Genomic DNA, 7,836 nt, shown 5'->3' on the forward strand with positions numbered 1-7,836 from the left:
GAAGTGAGAAATAGATTTAAGGGACTATATCTGATAGAGTGCCTGCTGAACTATGGACAGAAGTTCGTGACATTGTACAGGAGACAGGGATCAAGACCATCCCCAAGAAAAAGAATGCAAAAAAGGAAAATGGCTGTCTGAAGAGGCCTTACAAATAGCTGTCAAAAGGAGAGAAGTGAAAAGCAAAGGAGAAAAGGAAAGATATACCATTTGAATGCAGAGTTCCAAAGAATAGCAAAGAGAGATAAGAAAGCCTTCCTCAGTGATCAGTGCAAAGAAATAGAGGAAAACAATAGAATGGGAAAGACTAGAGATCTCTTCAAGAAATTAGAGATACCAAGGGAACATTTCATGCAGAGATGTTACAGTATGGCTTTCCCTAAAATATTGTAAATACTAATAATTTGAGAGTTTGTAAAAGTATTAAAGAAAAGGAGCACTTTCTTACATGTTGGTGGAGTGATGTTGTAGCCTTTTGGCTGCACTGCATGGCATGTGGGATCTTCATTCCCTGACTGGGGATGGAACCTGTGTTCCCTGAAATGGTAGCATGGGAGTCTTAACCACTGGACCTCCAACGAAGGCCCTACAGTCTTTTAAAAGGGCAACTTGGTAGCAGTTAGTGAGATTTTAAATAAACTGGACCCAGAAAATTCCATTCCTAATAATGTTTCCTACAACATCATCATATATGTGCCCCAAGAAGTAGATATGTTTTGTGAATTACTTTCAAAAGTAAAAATTTGGAGTCTTCCTATTTAGGAACATCAATAAAAATTAAAAAGATTAAATAAGTGATGGCACATCTATATCATGTAATACTAGAAAACTGTGTAATTATTTAAAAGAATGAGATAGCCATTATGTGGTAGGATGGAGACAGCTCCAAGATACACAGTTTACAAAAACAAAAAAAGATATTTTCTGCCTAGTTCCTTACCGTTCTCTGCCCTGTTTTCTCTCGGTAGCTTATCAATTTCCCCCGGAACAGTTCCTTAATAAATTACTTACACATGAATCTTCATCTCAAGGTCTCTTTCTAGGCCAGTCAGCCAAAGATAGACCCCTACAGGGGAACGGAGGAATGGAAGAATCTATTCACTTATCCTCAGGGGCTACTGAACAGAACCAGCACAAGAGCTCCATCTTAATGAAACCCTCACCTGTGTATGTAAGAAAATGACCCAAAATGTCCATAAGGTTACATAAAAAAGTACTGAAAAGTGCTTATCCCTGGGAATTAGGGGTGAGGGAACATGAAGGAGGATTTTCATTTTTGACTCTGCAAACTTTGATATTATCCGAATTTTGTACAGTGAACTTGAGTTCAAACAAACATTGCAAGTATAGTTTAAAAAAAAGAAGAGGGACTTTGTCACTGCCATTTTGTCTGCATGACAATCTTTATGCTGGGTCTGGGTTGTACTGGGAATACATAAAGCCTTTCCAAGGAGTATACGGCTGTCAAGAACTAGAAGATAATCAATTTCTAGATCCTAACTTCTGTATGTACCCTTACTGATAACACTGGGCTGTTTTCAGCCTGCCTTTGCAGCATTGCAATTCTTTGTCAGTTTGTTTCTCCCATGTTCTAAATATTACTATAACTGTTCCTCAGAGTATTAAAATATCTGGAGTGAAATAAAGATGAGAAATATTATTAATAGCATCACTCTTGGGAAAAAACATGAATCTAATGACTAGATGACTAATCCTTTAGTATGACAGGTGGTTTCTAGCTTTTTGCTTTTAACAAAATGGAAGTACCTAACTTAGTTGTCAGCTAATAGATCATTAACATTTTTTGATGATATATAACTACCTCGTATTTGGCATATAATTCAGAAAGAGTTAAAAGAATTAAGAGTTTACCTTTAACAAAATTCCTTCTATTCCCGTGTTCTTCTTTACGTGCAGGTTTATAGTACTTATACCTAGAAGAGCAGACAATGGGAATAGATGTTGAATTCTGTCTTTGTGTAATTAATGTTCATCCAGAAATAAAAATTAATTAGGAAAAAAGCCCTCATCATTTAATCAAGGAATGCACTTGTAGTAAATATTTACTTTTAATGTTTAATCATTATTTATCAAATTGTGTATTATATTTCTGGCATTTTGATTAACTGTGTTTTAATTATAACTGACAGATAATCCAATAAAGAATTTTTAAACCCAAAGGTTAGTGATCATGGGAATCTTAAAAAAATTAGTTATGATTTATATATATATTTGCAATAAAGAAATATGAAACACACTTGTGTCATAGAAATGGAATGAAAATTCAAAGGAAAAAGGAAACAAACTTTTTTAAACTACTGTTAAAAAAAACAGTTTGTGCATTTAGTTTTAAATTGATAATGCTGATATCAGATAACTGTGATCTTTATATACTATGTTCTTCTCCAGAATATATTTGTTTCTGGGAATGACATACCAGCCTTATTTCTAAGTGAGTAACTAATGGTAGCTAGCACATTTTTATTAAAATAAGCATAATCCTGTGTTCAGAGCAGTGTTCCAGAAGGTGGGGCTTTTAGAGCTCAAAGCTCTCCAGAAGTAAAGATCGACTGTGTGACATTTTGAAAGAGAGGGGAACGCTCATCCAGTTATTTTAGTCAGTGCCAAGAAGGAACAGTCTCTTCTCGGATGTGAGCTCTTCAGAGGACAGGTTTGGGTACCAGGGTGACCCTGGTAAGCCATGTCTGAAACAGCAGATTGTAGACAGTCAAGGGGCAGGAAATTGCTGAACAGCTTGGGAGGAAATATCTTCAGAGAACACTCTGCTCTTGAAATAAGCAGAGGAGTCTACTTTCTCTGACCAAGAGCTCATGACCTTTAGAATCTGCTTCTGGGAACTTAGCTGATCTTCCACCATGTGCTTTGAACCCACTCTTTATTTTGTTAAACTTCTGAAAAGATTGTTACTGGTATTTGGTAGAATGCTGAAGATATGATTTTTCTAAAAAAAAAAATGCTTTTATGTTGAAATAATTAAGAAGCCCAAATAGACATTTCCTTAAGAATCTAAAAAATTGTCACGCTAGTTCACTTGGTACCTGGACAACCAACAGAGGAACTTGTTTATGACAGCTTTTTCTAAAAATGTTCAGAAATCAAATATGAAAACCTTGGTCCACCCAATAGCCTCAATTCCCTCCATAATCAATAATACTTATTGAGCAGACACTGTGCTAGGCCTTTTACATAGAATATCATGTAATCCTCATAGCAACCAGCATTAAAGGAACTTTTTGTTTCCATTTTACGGATAAGGAAACTTGGAAACCAGAGCAGTTAGGTAACTTGCTCCAAGTTACATAGCATTAATACACAGCATGTCAACTTGTTTGTAAATGAGAAATCTGGAATTTGCAGGTGTTTGCCATGCTCTTGATGGTTGAAACAGGTCATTTACATTTCCATTGCAATTTATTACCCATTAGCAGCTCTCAGGATAATTCATTTCATAAATTTATTCTTCAAGATCTATGATGTAAATTGATACTTAAAAATAATTATTGTGGTAAATGTTTGCATGTTGAAAATGGTAAGCTGAACTTCCTGTTTTGTAATTTTCATTTTCAAGCACGTACTTCTGCAAATCAGTAGTCTTTTTCCTCTTCCTGTTCCTCATTTTTTCAATGGTTGGGCAGGGGACGTGATCATGTTAATACAAATGAAAGAAGTGATCAGAGACAACTTCACAATGCAACTTCAATTTTTTAAAACAATTTTCTTGGAAAAGGGCAAATGACCGGTCCTCCAAAATTATACTTTCAGGTCAGGAAATTAATACAAGTCATCTGAACAGTTTAAAAATGGTTGTGAAAGAAAGAAGCCAAGGATTAATTGTGATAAAGCTAATGAGGTTTATCAAAAATTTGTGCTAACAGCAAGAGGACAAAAAATGCAGGGTCTGTTCAAAACTGATTCTACTCTTTTCGGGATTTTCTATTATAACATAAGCTTCGTAAGGACCAAGGCACATCTCTTTTATACAGTGACGATTCCTAGCTCTTAGGACAGGGGCTTGCACATAGTAAATTCTTAACTTATATTTGACAAGTTAATTCATTCCTCTTATGTATTACTATACCAAAAAAATTATAATCATATTGGTTGCCAGAAGATGGTGTTAGTTGCATAATTTCATTTTTTCTCCTTACTGAATATTCTTATACAAAGTAGTAATATCCTCTAAACAGTGATATCTTCGTGCTTACCACTTTCTGCTTGTCTAAGATAGCAAGATGGCTGTGGTATAGCCAAGGAAATAATTCAGCAGAGCTTGTCTGTATCATCCCCTCCTGCCCACAGTCTCTCAATGCAGTGCTACTCACACGGTGGCTCCCAGGCTGTGAATTGTTTGTTGCCTGCTGACAAGATTAAGTACAAAAACTGAAGGGTAAGCAAATAAAAAACCTTTACAGCATTTTACATTGCTGCAACATCTAGGAGTTTGTTTTTATTATGATTTCCAAAAATTATCAGACCTTGGCAAATCTGAAACTTAAAAACACTCTCTTGTGTACCAGCACATGGCCAATGTTAAATACAGCCTGGATTAGAGCGCTTCAAGTTTTTGTGACTTGAATAGAAAAAAAAAGTGTTCTGTCCCAAAACATAAACCACACTCCATGCCAGACCATTCTTGTAGCATAACTCCTTTGAGTGCTGAGGTCTTTTGATGTTTCAGAAACCCCTTATGAAGGCAGATATCTCTAATGGAAATCTTGTCTACATCTGCTATTAACACTTTAATCGTCAACTTCTACCTTGGCATAATAAAGGGGGGAAAAGACACATCAACTGGTACTGGAAGTGTCTAGGAACTATCTTGAGTAACAGCAAGAGTGGTCATAGTGGTTTCCAAGCTCAAGACCAAACAGCCTTTAATCCTAGAAGTGTAGCAACTGAAAAATTAAAGGCTGCTGCTACTCAGTCCCCAGGTATTGCAGTGACTGATGATTGCTATCAGTTGAACATCTCTTATTTTTGTTTGCCATAATGTAAATTAAAATGTATTAGTAGATAAAATTCAGCCAATAATTTACGAAACTATGTGACTTTGTTTCTTGAAATGGTACTATTGACTTAGCAATATCTTTAAATAGCTCCACACTATCAGTTAGATCTTGCCACCAAAATCCAGCATGACAGAGCACCCTGAAATTCAGTGGCATAAAACAACAGTGATTTCGCCTTACACATCTGCGGCTTGGCTGAGTGTTAGCTGATCGAGGTTGGCCTCAGATGGCCTTGGTGCCACACTGCAGATTGGGTTCAGGTGAGCTCCATGTTTCCTTCATCTCCCTCTTCTCATGGAGCAGAAGGTGGGTGGAAACACAGATGCCTCTTAAGGCAGTTACTTCCTCTCACATTTCACAGGACAAGGCAAGTTACATGGCCAAGTTCACAAAGAATGCCATGTCTAATGGGAATAACTGAATAAGTGACACAGACAAGGGAATGGATATGAGTAGTAATGACAGGTTGGGAAACTTACCATATCCAATGAGAATCTTACTAAAATTTTTTTTCATGAGACCAGGGACTGTGTGTGATATGCTTTCTTTTTCTTTTCTTTTCTTTCTTTTTTTTTTTTTTTTTGGTATATATATATTTTTTTAATATTATTTTATTAGTTGGAGGCCAATCACTTTACAACATTTTTTGGTATATTTAATGACTGAAAGAGACCTAAAACTGAAGCTTCTGGAAGAACCATTTGTTCTTGCCAGTCTTGTATCTGTCCTCAAACTTGACTTTGGCCTCTTGTCAGGCTTTGCATTTGAGAGTAGGGTCCCTGAAGACCACCTTGTTGACAACAGTTTTGTCCAAGGGAATATCCACAGAATACTTTGTGGGCATGAGGTGATTATAATTATAAACTTTCACAAAAGACTTGATCTTTGACCTCTTGGTGATTTTCTTCTTGCCCGTGGCACTTTGCGGGGATAGCAATCAATTCCACTCACCAGAGCATGGCTGTAGGGTCAGTCTGAGGTGCCATCTTCAATGTTCTTCATGATGACTGCTTTGCGTCCAGAGTAGCGACCAGCCAAGACCAGCCCCACCTTCCCAGGTTTCCTAAACTTGACCTTTTTGGCAGCAACCACTCGGGCCTACAGCAGAAAGCTAATATACTTTCCACTATGACTTTTGCTATGTAAAAAGCCTCCCCCAAAGTTGGTAAATTAAAGCAGCCATCACTTATTAGCTTACGATTACATGATTTGAAAACTTGAGCTGGACTCCACTGAACAGTTGTCCTGCTGGGCTCGTTCACATGGTTAGACAGCAGGTTTGCTAGGGGCCACTTGGTCTAGCATGGCCTCACTCACCTGCCTAGCACTTGGGGTTGGACTGCTGGCAAGAGTGGTAAGGGTGACAGGGCCACATATTTCCAGCAGTACAGTGTGGATTTATTCACATACTGAAGGTTCAAGGTTTCTAGGACCAGCAAGAGAGAGCAAGCTCGAAGGCACAGATATTGCTAAAGCTCCTGCTTGTGTCTCGTTTTCTATTATACTGTTGGTCGAAGGTGATTTCCTTCAGCCATGCCCAGATTCAAAATACACAGAGGCACAGATGCAGAGAATGTGGGCAAATTGTGAGCTGTTATTCTGATAGTCTTCTATACCTAATACTGTACCTGACACATCATGGGCACTCAGAAATACCAGTTAAATAACTGAGTCCTGAGATTTGTCTACTTCGGTGTGTTATCAGTTATAGACATTTAAAATCTTCCAAATTATTACTGACACATGAGTAATATATTGATCTCTACCAGAGTAAAGTCTCCAGTGATATACTTTCCACATAAAGAGGCTGTCAGAGGCATGCTTTTCAGATTCCAAGATGTCACAATGTTTGAAACCAATGCATTGGATGATATAATAAAAATCCAAAATATTGGGTTGGAACAAATATAGTATTTTTTTAAAAGGTAGTTAGTAACTCCTGCATGTCAGTACTAAATTTATTATTTTTCAAGTTTAGAATGAAAGGCCACATCTGGTTGCAAGTCATTTGAAAAAGATGTTAGGGTTTAAATAATCCTGAGTTCAACTGATGTTCACACTGTAATGTCCAATAAAAAATATGATTTTTAGCCTACCTGGATAGATATGTAGTATTAATATCATCATGAGGAAGCCTAATAGTACTGGTAAGAGCATAACCCAAACCTTTCATGTATTTCTAGATGCTCCATCTGAAGAACTTCCACATATTAGGATATTTCTCCAGGAAAGCAACCAAGATGGTGAACAAGTTGGAAATCATTTTACAGGAGGAAAAACTGAGAGAAGTACAGGTATATATCCTAAAAAATTAGTGGGGCGGAAGGGGGGGTACTTTGAGAAAGGTGCTGTTGCTCTTCAAAGTCTGAGGAGTTATATCCTGTGAAAGCAAAAACAATCAACCTGTGATGTTCCAGCTGTTTCCTAGAACTAGTAGCTAGAAAGTTACAGAGGCAGATTTTTGCTCTCTTCAAGGACTAACGATTAGACACAAATGAAATGGAACATCTGGTAAAGAATGAATTCCCCTCACTGAAAGTATTCAGGCAGACACTGTTTGACCATGTCCCAGAAATGTTTTAAATTTGGAATAAGGTTGAGCTGATGCCATTTAAGTTCGCTACTAGATTCATGGTTGCATCTAGTGCTTTGTATGTGTTGAGGAAAGGAAAGGTTTCAGAAGGGAGGCCTGTTGGGAATATTAGAAGAGACTGTTTTTATTGGGATTAGTGAGAAAGTTCATTCAAGGTTTGTCATGCCATCTTATTGAAAAACCTGAATGAACATTTTAGCCCACCCAATATAT

General features: G+C 37.2%; 1 pseudogene; it reads right to left on the reverse strand.

Annotated features, from left to right (window-relative positions):
* Window positions 1-5,703: 5,703 nt before the first annotated feature.
* Window positions 5,704-6,565, reverse strand: LOC136154400 (large ribosomal subunit protein eL27-like; annotated as a pseudogene).
* Window positions 6,566-7,836: the final 1,271 nt, after the last annotated feature.

Source organism: Muntiacus reevesi, chromosome X, assembly GCF_963930625.1.
Source record: "Muntiacus reevesi chromosome X, mMunRee1.1, whole genome shotgun sequence".
Classification (NCBI taxonomy): Eukaryota; Metazoa; Chordata; class Mammalia; order Artiodactyla; family Cervidae; genus Muntiacus; species Muntiacus reevesi.